The sequence below is a fragment of the Dromaius novaehollandiae genome, chromosome 7 (assembly GCF_036370855.1).
Source record: "Dromaius novaehollandiae isolate bDroNov1 chromosome 7, bDroNov1.hap1, whole genome shotgun sequence".
Lineage (NCBI taxonomy): Eukaryota > Metazoa > Chordata > Aves > Casuariiformes > Dromaiidae > Dromaius > Dromaius novaehollandiae.
Window position 1 is genome coordinate 45,387,961 of NC_088104.1, and position 18,410 is coordinate 45,406,370.

Consider the following 18,410-nt stretch of genomic DNA (forward strand, 5'->3'; position numbering starts at 1 on the left):
GCTCCTCATCTCCTAGCATCTCACTGTGCTTCCCAGGCAGTGTGCAACCTTCAGAAATCACGTCAAGGCTGCAACAGGCAAGGTTTATCAAGTGAGCTCATTCTGAATGGAGCTATGTACTAAAAAGATGTCTGCTCCCAGGCTGAGTTTGCAGAGAAGAGTATCTGCAAACTGAAGTCCTAAAGGAGGCTGTGCTTTGAAAAGGTACTTGCAAGAAAAAATTCCATTGTGTTGAGGAAAACCCTGCCCCATGGCTTCAGCTGGTTTTTGGACACACAATCAAAAGACCATATACTGCCTTGCTTTAAGCCCAGGAGCCTAAGAGCCTAGAGCTGCCCTGCTCAGCCTGTTTCTGCCCTGCAAGGACAGAAACCTTCAAGCTGTATTCCTGGCTCCATCTATCTTGCTACCAGTGTCCTCTCACATCACCAAAGTGGCAGCACGGCTGAGTCAGGCCCTTATTCCATGCCCAAGTCATACGCACGCCAGAGAATCCAGGTCCCCATAGCTGAGCTCACCCATGTATGCTGTAAGAGAGCTCGTTGTCTTCACTCCAGTGCTTGCCTGTCCTTCTCCTCCTGTTCCGCTCTGCCATCATGATGGCAGCCACAACGGTGACAAACACCGTGAAGGTGATAATGAGCACTGTGGCTGTCTCTGCAGCACAGAGCTGGGTGTCCACAGAGGCCAGCGGGATGTTCCTCAGCACTGCCGGCTCTGTACACGTCATGTTCTCATAGCGGTCCAGGACCAGCCGCCAGACGCTATGCAGCTTGGCAAAGACCCTCTGCAGGTCACAGTCACAGAACCAAGGGCTGTCAGAAAGCAGGATGTGTGTCCCAGCAGTCTGGATGGTTAGGAAGGTTTTGAACCTGATGTGCTTGATGTCGTTGTGCTCCAGGTTCAGGATAGTGAGGCTACTCAAGGGCATGAAGACACTGGGGCCAATCATCTTGATCCTGTTGCCTTGCAAGTTCAAAACCTCTAAATGCTGCAGCATGGAGAAAACCCCGTTTTGAAGGCTCAGGAGCTGGTTGTTCTGCCGCAGGCGGGTTAAGCTTCGAAAGGCCCCGGTTTCAATGGAGGAGATGTTATTGTTTTGGATATTGAGTTTCTGCAGGTTCTCAAAAGTTTGGAAGCTCCTGAAACGAGCTGTCTGGATCCTGTTGTGGGACAACGAGAGCTCAAGGAGAGAATGAGACCAGCTGAAAAACTGCTTCCTAGCACTGTGATCATGTTCCCACTGATATCAAGCTTCTGGAGTCTCTCCAAAGAGCGAAATGTTCCCCTTCCTACCTCAGCAATGTCGTTCCTGCACAGAAGCAGGACTTGGAGCTTCCACAGGAATCTCAGCGCCAGGCTGGGCACAGCACTCAAGCCACTGCTAGACAAGTCCAAGTGCTCTGTCTCTTGTGGAAAGATGAGGCTTCCACTCAGACTGACTCCAGAACAGTTCACAAACCTGGTCCCCTCTTTGCAAAGGCAGATTTTTGGGCAGGGCTGGAGAAATTCTGCATTTACAAAGAAGAGAATCCAAATCCAGAATAAATAGTGGGTGTACATCTTCTGTTTCATCCTGGGCAGCCAGTTCTTCCTGTGAAATAATTAAGGAGAAATAACAAATGCAGAGGTACGTGTCTGGTAGCTTTTGTGCTTGTTTCTGGGTTTTGTTAACTGGCAACACTGTTTGTGTTGGCACTGCCGTTCCCTACACCAAGATCCTATGGACTTTTGGTGATAAGACTGGATGTTTTGGCCTGCCTCAGAGTTATAGCTCTACAATAAAGTACAAGGCAAGACTGCCTTTGTCAGCTTCTCTCTCACAAAGCATCTTTTCCAAGGAGAAGAGTCAATGCAGCTTGAAGCACACCACTCCTCAGCCCCGACCCCTGTTTCATGGACATGTCTCTCCATGACCGTGCTGCTGAAGAGCCTCCCAGCCTGATGCTCTTTCCCCTCACTTGACCTGGAAAGGAGTGTTGCTAACCCACATTGGTTTCTGACACATCTTGCAGTGCCGTCTTGCAAGCTATTTCACCCTCACAGCTAAGAGGTGCCAACAGCACCCCAGGCAAAGCACAATGAACCAGCTTTATAGCCATACACAGAGAATGGCTCAATTTACAGTGGCAGCTTTCAAGCTGGGGCCAGCTACACTCAGTGCTAACACTCTCATCCTCTCATCACTCACCTCGGGGCCATCTCCATCCCACCAGGAGCACCGTGCACCAGCTGACCTCTGACTGCTTCTTCTCACTGGAAGATACGTTCATCAACACTTGGCAAAGGCATAAGAGACATTCTAAATTTTTAATGAATGAGTGCCCGGGAGCTGCACTTGCTGTGATCCACCTTATCCATGTGCAACTAAATCCAGGCTGCTCCACTGTGCCACATAATGACCATACATTTTCTCATAGCTTTGCATCATCGCTGTGCAGCCAGAGCTGTCTGTGGTTTTACCAAAGGACTAGTTTAAGAAGGTCAAGCACCTGGATTTTCCTCTCCTGGCTCTGCTTTGGTGGCTACCTGCCCATACTGCTTTCAAGGTGAGAGATGTTGGAGAGACCTTGAGAGATGTCAACACACTGGAGCAAGTCCAGTGGGGGCTGTCGACTTGGCTGGGGGCTGGAACACCCAGTGTACAGGGGAGTGGAGCTTGCTCAGCCCAAGGGGTTCACTAATTGTCATTGTCAGCTATCTAACGCAGATGAGACAGAGCTGGACTCATCTGCACAGTGATGGAACAGGACACAAGGGAAGTCCCGACAAAGTGTGAAGAAGCTCTCCTCGGCCCTGAGAGTGGGGACATCCTGGGACAGAGTGCGGAAAGGTGAGGGGGCTCTGTCCTCAGGGGTGTCCCACTCACCCTGTCCCAACTCTGAGCACCCGGTCCCAGCTTTGGGATGCCCCTGCTTGGGGCAGAGACCTCTGGCAGTGCTCCCAGCCCAGGGCTGACTGAGGTTCATAAAGAGCAGTGCTTCGGGCATTTGAGCTTCTATTTGACAGGATGCTAGAGGGGATGTACCACACGGCATGAGAACATGACCACAGGAGACACTGAGAGGTCTTTTTTTCCATCTCTAATTTCTATGAACTCTGGAAAAAGAAAGGAATAAGGTTACACCTCTCCTATTTCCTTATCAGTGAGGCTAAAAATAAAAAGACACATAAGGAAGGTCAGTTATTCTCACGATTAAATGATATTCCTCTTCATCAAATTCTGAAGTAGAAGTATCTTAGCAGCCACTTTCTCAGGTGCACTCGTTTTCAAATCTTTTGAGGTAACCTTCCCTTCCCTTTGTGCCCTCTCTTCGCATCCATCATGACAGGGATCAATTATAACAGCTGGTGTTTCAAAGTACTTCTGTATTTCAAAATGAAAAGCCAGGCTTTTTTCTCTAAGCTTCAGCTCACGCCAGCTGTTGCAATTGGATAAGAAAGAGCATAGAAAGGCTGTAGGTTCGGACCACAGGTTTACTGGGGCTATTGCTGGCTTTGTGCCTAAGCCATCACCACAGTACAGCCCTGGTCCCTTAAAGAAAAGTCACAAGCATTCTAGAAGTGTTACTCTCACACTTGGTTGCCTCTCAGCATACTTTACAGGTGATAGAGCAGCACCAGCTGCCCTAGGCCAGACGTGCTACTCCCCCGGCCACTCCAGGACTTGGTCAAAATTGATCCTTTGGCAAATGGAAATATTAACCACCATCATTTCGGCTGCCCATGCAAACTTTTTTCCTTTACAGGATTGCCTCCCTTTGCTTCCTCCACAGCTACATGCTGGAAATTCAAAATGTCTTTTACCTGTCTTGCTGCTATATCCCCTGTCCCTTCTGCCTTCCTCTGGGGACGACCATCCATGGCCAAGAGCTAGCTGGAAAGCCTCATGGAAGCACTGGGCACAGCTGGGGCCCAGGCAGGTTTGTGTCAGCAGAAAAATCGGAGGGAGGTTTGAGAAGGGAAGTGTTAATAATTCAGGTAGCTTTAGGTAGCAGAGCAGCAACTTGATGCCTGCCACCTGCCTCTCTCTGAAAACACCTGTCATCAATTCCTGAGACAGCTGAGATGCACAAACACAAAGCACCCAGGAGCAAGGTCAGACCCTTGTCCCCCCTCCCCAGTCTGGGAAGTGCAAGTGAGTCCTAGGCCACAGTCTAATTACAAGAGAGAGGCACCATAACGTCCTTTGGGACTAAGGTGCTGCCTGTGCTAAGAGGACTAGAAACCTTCAGGCCCAGCAGGCAACAGCCACTTCTCTCGGCCTTTGAGCAGGAAACATCAGTAGCGAAGTATCCTCCTGGGGTGGGATTCGAGAGCTATGTGAGCCCCCAGGCTGACCCATTGGCTTGGGACTGGCAGGTAGGATGTGGGGCGGTAGGAGGATGGGACCCCCGCCCTCTTGGAGCATTGCTGGCACGCCATGGTGCCACGAGTGCCCGTGTATGGGCAGCCCTGGAGTCTATCTGCTGGGTGTCTCAGGGTTTGCGTTGCCTCCCAGAGAAGTTAGAGGACAAAGCAAAGACAGAGCAACGCGGGGCAGGCAGCAGGGGTTTCTGGAGCCCTGGCTTAGGTGATCTGTCCAAAGGCTAAGCATTTTAGGCACACCAGCCTGGTGAGGGGCTTAGGAACAAGGGCACGCAGAGGCTTCTGCACCACACCAAAAGGCCCATTGATGCTCCTGGATTGCAAAGCAAGTCAGCTGGAGGCCCCTGGGGCATGTCATAAGGCTCTTGGAGGGCCCTCAGTGCAGGGAAAGACCAAGCAAGTGATTTGGGGAATGCTGAGAAGTATTCGGAGAGCTCTTGGGCCGTCCTGCATTTGCCGCTTTACCCACCTCCTCGGCTTCTGGCAGCCAGTGCCCGCTGCAGCTGCTGGACAGGCACTGCTAGAAAAGCTTCCTCCCCCCGCCGGAGCGCTGCAGACCGGGCTGCTCCTCCCCAGCCACCGAGTCCTCAGGTGCCCAGGGGCCAAGCGGGGCTGGGTGCAGGGGCAGGCCATCTCACTGACTTCTGCTACGGCTTCCGCAGTGCTACAAAGGGACTGAGAGCCCTTCATTGCCCCCAACACTAGCACCGGCCGGGCTGGGCTCAGCACCTCCAGTGCAGTGAGAGCAGGATCTGGCCATCTGCTCTGGCCGTTGCGGGGGCAGAGAGGGCCGGAGCCAGGGCGGGCACCCCTGGCTGCCTGCTGCTGGCGCGGGGCTCTTGCCTGGGACACTCGGTGTGGTGCAGCCTGAATGGGAGGGCGAGAGGGCTTGGGTGGGACACGAACGCTTCTCCCTCTTCTTCCTCGCGCTGGCTATGGCCTGTGCAATCCCCGGCACCACAGCAGTGTTTCAGCAAAGCCCAGCATGCCCGCGACAGGCCTGGGGCTGCTCCTTGAGGCTCAGCCATGCTGGTGTTCTTCCCGTCCCTGGCCCCATGCAGCACAGGGGCTTTGCTCTGGGGTGGGACCCCCTGGGTGGGACCCCTGGGTGGGACCACCCCCCCACACACACACCGCCCTGCCTGGGCTCAGTGCTCAGCCCGGCGGGAAATTTGCCATGCAAGCAGACTTCTCCTGACACCCCATCAGCTGTGCCAAAAGCATCCCCCCCCCTCCCTTCTCCTAGCCATCCCAGGGACCCTGCTAGCACAGCTCTCCTTGCTCCGCCACCAGCTCCTGCAGCAGCTAGTGCCAGCTGCCTCCCACTCTGGGGGGGTCAGGGCAGGGCTGCCCCACACCTGCCACCAGCCCCAGCCAGCCCTGATCCCCCTTCCTTCTTCTGCGCCCCGCTCCCCAGGGAAGGGACACCTTCAATCGGCCCCTGCACCCCAGTGCCTTCCCTTGCACTCCCTGGGGGGAGTGGGCAGCCCCATGCCTCCACCAAGGGCTGCGTGTGCAGGCGAGGGCAGCCCCAAGGGGCTGCGTCAGCCCCTGTCTCCCTGCCGTGGCGCTGGGCACTACGGCACTTGCAGGGACCCACGCACACGGCCCTCGGGAGCCTGGGGCCCCGGTGGGGCTCCTCCGCCTCCAAGGTGCCCGCGCTGATGCTCCACACGTCTCTCCCGGGACTCGGAGACCAAGAGAGGGCCCCAGTGCAAGGGAAGAGCAGCAGAGGGCTGCGGGGACATGGACACCGCAGGCGCCGGGGCGTCCTGGAAAGCAGGCAGAGGGAGGCAGAGGGCAACGGCAGGCAGAGAGAAGGGCGGGAGGGAAGGCGTGCGGGGTGTTGGTGTCGCCTTCAGCGCTCGCACGGGCACTGCTGGTTCTGCCCTCCCCGAGGGCCGCAGGGGCAGCCCGGTGGAGAGCCAGAGCCGAGCGGTCGAGGGCAGCGGCCGCACGGGGCTGGGCGAGCTGCCGAGCCCGTGACACTGACTAGGGGGTTAGGGTCTAGTGAAGTGAAGTCCCCACTCTGCAGCACTGATGTACTGAGCACCGCTGGTTGCACAAGGGGCCCAGAGGCCTGATGCCTCCTGGATGGGCTGTGGTGATCTGCTTTATGCACAGCTATTTAGGGGCTCCTGCTTTTAATTCTGGCTGATCAGCAATAGTGATGGGGAGCGTTACAGCAGGGATCACCCTGATTGTGGCCATGGAGAAGAAGGGCCTTGAAGGAGAGAAACCACCAGGCATCAAACCCTCATCGGAAAGGTGTAAAATCTCTGGGCAAACAACATGCCATCGCTTTGAAGGGGCACGCTCAGCATCTTCCTGCTGTTACACTGGGCTTCTGCAGTCAGGGTGCCCGAAGAGCTCCGGCTGCAGAGGGGCTGGAGCCTCTCGTGCCTGTGCAGAGCTCGGGGCCCTGCTGCGCTGGTGCCTGCATGGGCAAATCCTGCGGGGCCTACCAGAGCATCCCAGCAGCCTGCTAACTCCTGGGCTCAGCCACACCAGGGGAAGCCAGCGCCAGCGAGGGGCCAGCTCATGCAGGGTCCTTCCTCATGCAGAAGAGGTCATGGCTTTGCAGGGCAGAACCCTGTCAAGACTGCTGCCATTCCTGACCCTGCTGTCCGGAGAAATGGGGTGCTGCTCTGACTGCTGGAAGGGGGGTATGTTGTGGCTGCCCCAGACTGCTGGAGAGTGTGTGTGCCCTCCCCCTCCCAGGGTGACCCCGATTCCTTCAGCACCTGACTTTTCCACCACTTCCTTTGCCCAAAGAAAAGACACTGAGCCGTGGTGAAGAGACAGGGCTGCTTCTTTGGGGAAAGCCCAGCAGAGGGGGGACTGGCAGCACAAGCCTGGGACGGGCTGGGCCTGAGGGCCGGAGCTGTCCTGCGGGCAGGGAGAGAGGCCAGGAACCCCCCGACTTCCCTGCACACTCAGGTGGCCGCTGCGGGCAGAGCAGCCTGGCATCAGGAGGCAGCCGAGCTCCAGCAGCAGACACGGCCACCACGCAGAGGACAGTGCCACCGCTCCCACAGTCTCCTCAGCCGGTAGCACAGGCCTTCTGTGGTGCCTGGGGAGGGAGTCATCTTCCCTGGAGCTCTCAGGAGCAGGATGGTTTGCGTCGCCAGGGAACGGATGGACAGGCTGCTGTCCTCCTGCAAGCCTTGCAGGGCTGAGAGAGAAAGGAGCAGAGCAGAGATCAAGGCGCCGTGTCTACACAGACGCCAGGCATCCCTTGCTGACGCAGCCAGTCCCACCCAGCTCTTCCCACAGCCAGGAGGCAGCAGGAGCAAGAAAGGGATGAGGTGGGAGTTGCTGGCCAGGACCGTCCCAAAGGTGCCTGAAATCTTCTCTCTACTCTACCCACAGCGGCCCTGCTCTGCACGGGCAGCAGAGCCCTCCTCGCCTGGGGCAGGGGTGGCAGCTCCCTGCCCAGCATCTGTCTGCCTCCCACCAGCCCTGCCTGACACCCTGCTGCCCTCGCTCACCCGTGCAGATGTCCTCCAGCTTCTCCTTGCTCCGGCCCCTCAGGTGCTGCCCAATGAGCCCTAGGCACACACACAGCCGCTCAGAAATCCTGCTCCCCAGCCCACCCCCAGCAGCGAACCTGTCCCCCGGCTCGGCCATGCACTCACATCCCCTCGGGCAGGGCTGACCCCAGTGTGCTTTCCCCAGCGCAACACCCAAGGGCGTTGCTGTGAGGCACTCAACAAGGCCCCCACCAGCCCCACACATGTGGACAGAGATGGCGGAGGGTGACACGGAGCCCCCAGGCACCCAGGCCCTGCATCAGGCACACAGCAGCTGCAGCTGCAAGGCTGCTTCTTGCTGCTAGCGCAGCAGCCGGGGCTGGGACCAAGCTGCCCCGGGACAGAGAGGGACCCCAGGGGTTGGGACTCACCAGTGAACCTCACGGCTGCCTCTCGCAAGGACTCCTGCGGGCTCTCCAAGTACGTCAGGCTCTGGCTCAGGTACTCTTCTGCTCTTCTGCTGCCCCCCTCCAGCTGGGGAGGGCACAAGGGCACGGGCTTGGCGCACCCCCCCCCCCACCCAGCCAGGCAGTCCCTGTGCCCAGGACCGGCCTCCCCGGCCTTGCCCTGCCAGGACGCTCATGGCTCCCACACACGAGCTGGGCAGTGCCGAGCTTCGGAGGGAGCAGAGGGCAGGCTGCTCCCCAGGCACGCTGAGGTGCCCTCCTGCTGCCAAGGCCCAGCTGGGCCAGGGGCTGCTTTAGCATCCCAGGGGGCAGCGAGGGCAGAGGAGCCTGGAGAAGAGCTCGCCAGGGCAGCGTGCTTGGAGAAGGGCAGCGTGAGTGCTGCTCCAGCCTGGCGGCTTTGGGTGCCAGCCAGGGCCAGGGGCACAGCTGCCTGCCCCACACACTGGGCATGGAGGGGGACAGGCCTTGCGCAGGCTGGCTCTGGGGGCTTTGGGGCCATTCTTACCAGGCACTCGCCGATCCTCCATGTCTGCGCTGTCTCAGCCAGGTGCCTGAGCTGCTTCCACTTCAGGAACTTGGCAGCGCCAAGGAGGGCTTCCCGAGAGGCCTGCACAGCAGCAGAGACGGGGAGGTGCCACTGCAGCCCAGGGGACAAGACCCTGCGTCCCCCTGCTCTTGGCAAGCCTCGGGGCCTTGCCTGGCCCACCATGGGAAGAGGCAGCAGCTGGGACCTGGGTCTGCCATGGGGTTCAATGTCCTGGGCAGAGATGGGGGGCAACCACCACCTCAAACACCTCGTCCATTGCTGCTGCCTCGTGCCCCAGCTCCAGAGCTGGGTACCTGGGACGCAGGGCCCAGCCCCTCCCCTGACTGCATCTCCCTCCCTGGGGCTCTCCCTTCCCCAGGCTCGGGGGCTGGGGAACATGTTGGCTCCCCAAACCAGCTTGCAGGTGCTGCACCTCTGTGCAGCCCAAGGACACTGGGGCCACAGGGTGAACTCAGGGAGCAGGTGTCTCCTCCTCCTGGAGAGGGCTGGGCATGCCCCAGCCCAGCCGTCTCCAGGAGCCCTGGGCAGAGCACAGGGGCAAAAGGGATTGGGGGTCAAACCCCATCCTTGGACACCTGCAGGCACAGCTGGGAAGCTGGGGCTCTGCACCCTCCTCAGGCACTCAGGAGGTTGGGCCTCAAGGTGACCCATGTTCAGAGGGGCCCACTGCCAGCAGCCCTTGCTCCTGATGCTCATGCCCACCCAAAGGGGGTCACCCCTCAAAATGACCGCTCAGGGTAGACATCCATACCTGGGCCACACCTGGGCTCTCATCATGCAGATGGAAGAGCAGTGGGAGCAGGCTCTTGTGCACTTGCATCTTCAGCTGCTGGTTTTTGCTGCCCACTGCAGCCTCCACCACATCTCTGAAGACGTGCATGGAGAGTTTTCGCACACAGCCAGACTCCTGGAGGCAAGGAAGAGGGGGCACCTCAGCACTGCCTGCTCCAAGCCCACAGTCAGCATAGGGGGCACTGTGGCTGATGGGGAGATGACGGTTTCTGACCCTCCCTCCGCACCAAGGAGCTGTGGGCCAGGTCTGCAGACCCTGCAAAATGGCCCCAAGCCCAGGCAGGGCAATGCAGTGCGCTTCTGTAACAGGCTGCAGCCAGGAGAGCACAGCTGGGGGAGACGTCTGTGCCTCAAACGGCTCCTCTGGCCCTGGCCACATGCCCCCGGTCACCCCCAGCCGAGGCCCAGAAGAGCTGCCCCAGGAGAGCCCTCCACAGTGCCTCCTGGGCGCATCCCACCCACTCCAGGCCTCACCTGCCTGCCCCGGGGAGAGGCGCGAGCTCGCGGTCTTGCCCAGCCACAGTGCCTAGCAGGGCCGTCGGGGTGCTGGGAGCAAGCCTCGGCCTGCAGACGGTCTGCCCAGGGGCTGGGGTGGGCATGCAATGCCTGGCACAGAGGCTGGGATCCCCCGGGGATGGGAGAAGCCGTGGGGGGGCTGCTAGGGGCTGGGGGACATTGGCATTGTCGAGCGCGCGTTTCCAGGGAGGGGCAGCAGCAGGACAGGCTTCTCTGAGCTCTGCCTGCCTGGCCCTTCCGGGGAGCCTTTCTCCATCGCCCTGGGGCTCCACCAGTGCTCCCAGCTCAAGACGCCAGCAGAAAGAGGCAGCCATGGGGCACAGCTGCTCTCTCGCGCCCAGGCCTGCTCCTGGCTCTTTGGGCAGCACCTGCCCAGGCCTCGGGAAGGGCCGCAGGGGCCAAGCACAATACAGTTGCCCAGGGCACGGAGGGGGCTGCTTCGATGCAGTCCTGCAGCCCAGGACACCATGGGCAGCACAAGGCAATGATCCCAATTGCCACCAGGCAAAAAGGCTCCTGGCAGCGCCCGGGGCCTGTGGTGGGAAGCACAAATTCACACGCCGGGGGCACACGCACAGGGGAACACACCACAGCCGTGACCCTGCACACAGCCTCACAGACACACCAGCAGGGCCCCGGGCTCTCCCCCCAGCCTCACCTCATCAAAGAGCGGCAGGAGCTTCTCGGCCAGCAGCGGAGCGATGCGGGCAACCCTCCATCCATCCGTGACAGGGACCACATTGCTGAACACCAGCAGGGCATTTGTGCTCATGTCCCTGTCCACGTCCTGCAGGTGCCTCATTACCAGTGGCCACAGGTACTGCATTTTGCTTACCTGTGGGAAACGCAACCTCATTTCCTGAAGCAATAAAAGACTGCCCTGGCAAAAATGCCGCCTTATTAGACACCACCTTCCCCTCTGGCTTCCCAGAAGCTGGCACAGCAATTACTGCAGCAACCTTCTGGCTGGCTGGGCTTACTGGCACATGGGCCTGAGCGGGTCTGGGGCATAGGGAGGGAGGAGAGGCCAACACAGTCTCCTCTGCACCTGACCAGTCGCCCTCTTCTCCGCCAGACTTGAATGGGCACCGTGGTTAGTAACCAATGCTGTCTGGAAACCTGCCCGGCCCGTGAGCAGTCCCAACCCTAGCAGGCTCCTTTCCCAGCGAGGCTCAGCGCTCCGTTGCCACGGCCCTGCGGACACCCACGGCTTGTGCACAGAGGCTGCAGCGCAGCGCAGACACCCCCAAGGTGGCACTCAGCACACGGTGGCCTCTGCAGAGTGGGGGCTGCTGCCTCGCGCCCCGGAAGCTGCCTGTGCCCAAAGCCTGGCCCCGCGCTCAGGCTCCCCCTCCACCTCGCAGCAGGATGCTCCCTCTGGGCACAGCACTCTCGCGACACAAACCGTCTGGAGATGGCTTGCTTGGTGCTGGCTCGAGATATCTACAGCATCCCCTGGCCAGCCCCACGCTGCCTGCACAGCTTCACCCGGCTGTCCCCTGCTCACCATCTCCTGTCTCTTGCACAGCAGGACAAGGCCTCGGAGGGCCAGCCCACGCATCACTCTGCACTGACTCCGCAGAGACATCAAAAGGGTTCCCAGGAAATCGTCCTTGTCGCCAGGAAGGTCACTGCAGGCCAGCAGCTGAAACACACAGCACAGAGAAACTGGCAATGGCGGCAGGACTCCCTGCATCGGGCAGCGCTGCATCCCACCAACAGCTCAGGACAAGGGGCCACCAGGCACAGACAAAGCCCAGTGCACAGGCAGCAGGGAGTGTGGAGAGCCCCTGGGGCCCCACTCCCTGCCCTGGGCCTCAGGGCACACCATGCAGATCCCCTGCCTGCTCCTCTGCTCCTCTCCACCAGCTGCAGCCTCTTATCCTCAGGCCTTTGAGGAGCTGCTGAAGAGAGAGCTGGCACAAAGGAGGCATCAAATACAGGTGGCGACAAGAGTTACCCCACCACAGAGGGGCCAAGGCCAAGGGCACTAATTGCAGGGCACTCCCTGCCCCACTTCCACTCGCTGCCATCCATCCCACAGGTGGGTAGAAGAGAGCACCGGAGCTAGAGGCACTCCAGAAAGGCACCGTCTGCCATCAGGCTCACCTCCACGAGGAAAGCCATGGCGGGGATCTCCCGGCAGGACTCCTTGCTCTTGAGCAGCGCTGTCAGCCGTTGGAAGAGGAAAACACGTACGTGTCTTGGGGTCTTCCTCATCTCTCTGGCAGAGGGAAGAAGGCACTGTCAGTTCTGAGCAGCCCAGGCAAACCTGGGCTTCTGCGACTGCCCTCCCAAACCCTCTCACCAGTGCCCTATGGGCCATGACAGGCAGGGCAAGGCCACGGTTGTGCTCGGCTCTGGCAGCCAGCAGCACTGCCCAGCGTCATCAGGCTCCTTTTGCCAGGGGAGACTGGAAGAACACCCTTCCGGCCCTGAACTCCAGCCTTCCAACGTGACCCCTTTCCTGCCCCCTTGAGTCAGGCACCCCTGGGCTCTTCCAGGGGCACCTTGCCCCTTCCCTGGGGGCTGCCCTTGACGGGGCTGCCTGCACACACACACCCCGGGGCTCCTGTGGCACGAGCCCAGGCCCCACGGGAGGGGACTCCACGCCTTTGGGAGGGAACTGCCCCTGGCCATCCCCCTCTCTTGTGCCTCCCAACACCACCTCTCCCCCAGCAGCTCGCAGAGCCTGGCAGCGATGGAGCCGGAGCTCCCTTGGCCGCTCGACTCAGCCAGGCCGCTGTCACAAGCGCTGAGGCTGCAGCCCCTTTCTTGGGGAGCTGGGCACCCCTGCGGGCTCGGTGGGGCACCGCATCTGCAGGGGAGAAATGCTGGGGCAGAGCGGGCACAAGGGGGCTCTCACCTGGCCAGCAAAGCCACTCCGCTGTGGTGGGTCTCAGCGCTGAGGAGCATGTCCCAGGCGCTCTTCCTCACCATGGCCAGCACCAGATTCTCATAGCCAGCATGGCAGAGCAGTGCTTTCATGGTCCGCACTGTTAACCTGTGTGCAGAGCAAACACCAGCTCACACTGGCACCCCGGCCCTGCCTCCAGGTCCGTGGCAGAGATGGTGGGGCTGGGATGGAGCACCTCACGGGGCTCGTGGGAGTGGACTCTTCCCCTCCGCATTCCTTCCAGCACATCTCAGCCTCTTCTGGTGTCAGCTCTGCGGTGAAGGAAATCTGGAATAGCAGCGCCAGGAAGAGCCGGGGGAAAAACTCCTCTAGCACCTGCAGGCAGGGGGGCTGCTGGAGGACCTCCTGTAGCGCTCTGGTTGCCTGCAGAAAAAGCCCAGAGACAGCTCTCGCTGCTGAGACGTCCCTGTTGCGCTGCCCGAGCTTGGGGGTGAGGCTCAGGCACTGCCCTGCACCTGGGGAGAAGCAGCAGTGCCTGCCCTGGCTGTGTGGCCTCCCTCACATGCTGTGCCTGTGCGCCCTGGGGGAGGTCAGGGCTTGGCGGTAGATGAGGAAGGGGAGAGGGCTCCCTGCCTCTTGCCTGCAGAGGCAAGCGCAGCCCTAGGAGAGAGCGAGGCTTCCTCCAGAAACTCACGGCCAGGGAAGAGACGTCCACGACATCCCCAGCCGAGGTTACTGTCTCATACAGCGGCCAGTCCTCCAGCACGCTGAGCAGCTCCTGCAGCACCCGCTCCGCAGCCGCGGGCTTCGATGCCAGCACCCTCCACATGGCCGCGGCAGCACTGCAGGCCCAGAGCGCCCTGTCAGCGGGTGCCGCAGCCGCAGCGCCGTGGCCTGGGCAGCCCCACAGGGCCTGGGCTGGCCGCCAGCCCTGCCGCTGCCTGCTGCCCGCTGCCCGCTGCCCCGTGCCGGCAGCACCCAGCCGGCCCTGCCCCAGCAGGCACCACACCGCCAAGCTCAAGTCCCTTGTGGGGCAGGGAGGGAGCCAGGCGACCAGGCTCAGGGGCCCAAGGCAGCCAGGCTTGCTCAGCTCTGGCTGCTGCAGCCCTGCCTGAGGCAGCGGGGCTGGCACACGGGGACACCGGGAGGGCCCAGCCCCTCAGCAGAGTCCTGAAAATCTCCCTCTCCCCCACAGCCCACACGGGACGAGCTCTAAGGCCTGCGGGGCCCCAAGCACTAGAGGCAGCAGGGCCCGTACCTGTCGCAGGATGGGGAACAGCGCAGCAGGCTCACAACCACCTCCTCGGGGTACGCGCAGGCCAGCTTGAGAAAGGCCCTGTCCAGGCTGTGCCGCGCAGACTCCTCCGTGACGGACAGCACGCTTCTCCACAGGCACCTCACCATCTCTGGCACCTGGAGGGCACACGGCTCCGAGTGGGGCTGCTGCCAGCCTGCAGCCGTTTGCCCAGCTCCCACCCAGAACTTTGGCCTCAGAGGGTGTCGGGTGCCTGGCATGCCTGGACTCAGGGGAAAAACAATCTCCCAGAGGCCTCGAGCCTCAGCCACACCACCCACAGGCTACTTACATTCGCCAAAAGGGAGGCATCGTCCGTCACAAACACATCCAGCATGTGAGTAGCTGCCTGTGTGTCATAGGTGCTGCAGGCTCTCATGCCCCTGATGGCTGTGACGATGATATCGGCCCTCTCAGCGGGCTGGAGGTATTTCCCAAACAGCTATGGGAGAAAGGAGGGCAGCCAAGACGGATACATCACACCCAGGGTCCCAACAGCAGTGCCTGGCTGAGTAGCAAGTGGCCCTGGAGAGAGTCGTGGGGCAGTGCTGGCACAGAGACTCCTGGAGAGCCAGGAGCAGGGCTTCTGCTGGGCTGGGTGATGGCACTGGGCTGGAGCTGGATGGTTGGGGTCAGGGTCCCCATGCACTGGTCCTGCGGGGAACCAGAGCTCGCTGGGGGCAGGAGGGAAGCCTTTGGCTAGCCCCAACCCATGGGCAGTGCGAGCCCTCACCCAGTGACCGCAAGGCCCCATCAGCCTCACGTGTTAGCCATCCCTCTCTTCATCCAAGTCGCATGCTGACCCCACGGCTGGCAGCCCCAACCAGGGAGGTGCTCCTTACCCTGCTCATTTCGCTGGCATCCTTGCACCCTGAAAGCCAGAAGGGGTTCGCAGCTTCCCCGTCCCTTTGGAGCTGCAGGTGCTCTGGGCTATCCTGCGACAGCTCCCTGCCTGCACAAGAGGGGAAAAGCAGGGCGGTCAGCAGGAAGGCTGCAGAGGTGGAGATGGCCCACTGAGGGCATCAGGGAGGAATCTGCCCTGGCAGACAACGGGGGCATGCCAGGAAAGTCTGGGCGGCAGGACGCCCAGGGAGGGGCTGCGCCTGTTGCCAGGCGGAGGAAGGAGAAATGGCTTGCAAGAATACAGAAAGGCAGAAGGACTCTGATCAGATGGTCTGGTGTGAAGCAAGACAGCAGACCTCGGAGCAGCAGGTGCTGCTGAAGGTTTCCCAGGCCGCTGCTAAGCAGAACAGGGCTGAGTGTCTGTGGTCTGGCTGCCCGTGTGTGCAAGAACCCAGCCCAATGCAGCTTCTTACTCTCTTCCCACAGCAGGAATCTGTACAGGTGCCAAAGAGCATCCGCTGCCCTGTGACTGCTCCCCTCGTCCTTGTAGGCGCAGCACAGGGTGAGATGCCCCACCAGCTGCCCCAGGATTGGCACATGCTGCTGGTCGAGGGAGGCAGAGCTGGCACTGGATCCTTGAAAGCAGCCGCGGGCCTGGGGGAGGGAGGCAGCGCTGACACCAGGCCTGAGGGGCAGCGCTTGGGTCAAAGCCCTGAACCCGGGCTCCATGCAGGGCTGCATCCCAGGTGAGCCAGAGCTTTGGTGGCCCCTTCTGGCCCTGGCTCCCAAAGCAGCTGCGCAGCAGCCCAGGGCACGGAGGGCTGCCAGACGCGCTGGGCCCACGGCATGCGCCCAGGGCAGGCCTGGCCTGCATGGGCCAGGGGCACCGCTGGCTCCTGAGAGAGCAGAGACCACAGGGCGAAGCCCAAAGAGGCAGGCCAAGATCTTAGCTCCAGGGCAGGCTCTTGCTGAGGGCCCTAACCTCTGCCCAGGCTTCCCTCAGAGGGAGCCCGCAGCTGCAGGGCACTCCGGGGAGCTGACAAGGGGTGAGGGGGGGGCTGGAGCTTCCCTGCACCACAGGCTCCTTACCGGCAGCAAGGAAGAACTGGTCAGGAGACCACTCAGCCTCGCAATGCGTCCCACGGCCCTCTCATGCACAGCTGCTCGCTGGCAGTCGGTGAAGGTCAGCAGGACCTGGGAGGAGAAAAGCTGCTGCTCTGCCCTGCGCCCTGACGGCTGCTCCAAGGCAGGCAGCTCTGCTAAACACCTGGCCACATTTACGCTTCGGCTCCTTGGAGCACGAGCAAAGGCTCTAAGGAGGTTCTTGCCTCCAGAGTCCCTCGCAGCCATGGCGCAAATGCCCCAGACGGGCCTGCTGCGGCCACACTGATAGCTGAAGGCCATGAGGGCTCCAAGAGCACTGTGGGGAACCCTGCTCCCATGAGGGAGCCAGGCCCCTCCCGGCAGCATGCTCTCCGCTGCTGCTGCTGGCAGGGGGGTCCACCTGAGGGGGGAACTTCCCTTACAAACGAGGGACTGGTCCTGGGACCCTTTCTCTTGGCAAATACCAGACCTGCAGGATGCTCTGCATCTCCAGGAGGCCAGAGGTCGGGGAGTAGAGCACCAGAACCTGCAGCATGTTGTCCATAGCATCCAGGGTCTGCGAGGGGGACAGAGGGTTGAGGTGCTTCTTCCCCATTGCCCCCTACCTGCCGGAGAGGGGCTGGAATTCCTCCTGCCGGAGGGGGACACCTCTGGTCCTGCGGAGCCCAGGGAGAGGCCCCAGGGCAGGGGAGCTGCCTGGCGGCACTGCCCGTTGGCCTGCGCAGGGCAAGGGGAAGAAGGGATGCAGGTGGGAAACCGAGCTGGCAGCCAGCCCTACCTTGGAGCTCACTCTTGTCTCTCAGCACAGGGCAGCCAGGCAGCAGCCCAGGCAGCCTGGCGGGCCTCTGCAACCCACGCAGCACATACCTTGGAGTAGAGGGCAGCATCCAGGCACTGCAGCTCCTCCCTTGGAGGCAGAGTGAAGACGCTGCAGAAGCAGGCATGCAGCAGGCTCTTCTTGTTCTCCAGAAGCAGCCCGACTTTGCTGCAAGCACAGAGAGGGGCCTGTCACTCCCTGGGGCTGGCAGCAGTACCTTTCTGCCCTGGGAAGCTGGACGCGCACCTGGGGGTGGGAGACCTGCGGGGGATACCTGCACTAGGTGGGGGAGCCCTATGGGCAGCCACCTCTTCCCCCCAGGATGCTGGCCAGGGACACAGGACACGCCTGGCAGGGAGAGGGCATCAGGCCCCATGTGCCTGCCTCACCCTTCTGGGGGAAGCCCAAGAGACATGGCGCAGTCCCAGGGCCCTCTCTGCCCTCCCATCTCCACCACTCTCGGGCCCAGCGCAAGCCCAGCAAATGGCACTGGGAGACTCCTCCAGGATGGGGGAAGCCTCCCAGCTAGGACTGGGGCCATCGGGCCATCTGATGGGGAGGCCCTGGCCAAGCCAGGGGCTGGGGCAGCTACCTCATTGCGCTGATGGCGAGCATGACTTGCTGCCGCACCACCGTGCCCAGGTGGTCGATGGGCTCCTCTTGCAGCAGCACCTGGAGAGCACAACCGGGATGGGCCATGGGAGCTGCCAGGGCCCAGCAAGCAGGCTGCAGGGCTGGCAGAGCCCGGGTGCCCCCACGCCACCACCGACACCCGGGGCAGCCCCCTCGTTGCCCAGGGCTCAGCTCCCCCGACTCCTCGGTGGCTCCTGCAGCCCCCGCAAGGGCTGTGGCCACGAGCCAGGGCCCCACACCTCCCTGTGCTCAGACACCCCCATCCTGCCCTCATCGCTGGGCCAGTGCCCCCTCCACCAGGCCTGCTGGCGGTCCCCTCTCCCCTCACCTCCAGCGACTCCGCCAGTTCCCATTTGCGCAGAAAAAGCTCCTCCCATAACACGGCATCGGAGCAGGCCCCTGTGCAGAGGGTGCAGACGCAGGCCAGAAACCACAGCTTCTCGGCCTCTCCCTGGTACCAGGAGCAGAGGGACAAAGAGAGCGCGTAAGAGGGGCAGGGGCAGGGCCAGCAGGACCAGAGCACTGCAGGGCCTGCAGCGACAGTGGGGCTCCACAGCCAGCAGCCCTCCGGGGGCTTCTGAGCGTGGTGCAGCCCGAGGGACCCACCGGCAAAGGCGGGCACAGCCCCGAGGGGGATGGCGACACTCACCTCCCCTCGGTGATTGAAAAAGGCACGCACATACTGCATGGGTTCCATGT

The 18,410-nt window shown here is 61.3% G+C and overlaps 1 pseudogene; it reads right to left on the reverse strand.

The window, feature by feature from the left end:
* Positions 1–514: 514 nt before the first annotated feature.
* LOC112987492 (insulin-like growth factor-binding protein complex acid labile subunit) lies at positions 515–10,965 on the reverse strand (annotated as a pseudogene).
* Positions 10,966–18,410: the final 7,445 nt, after the last annotated feature.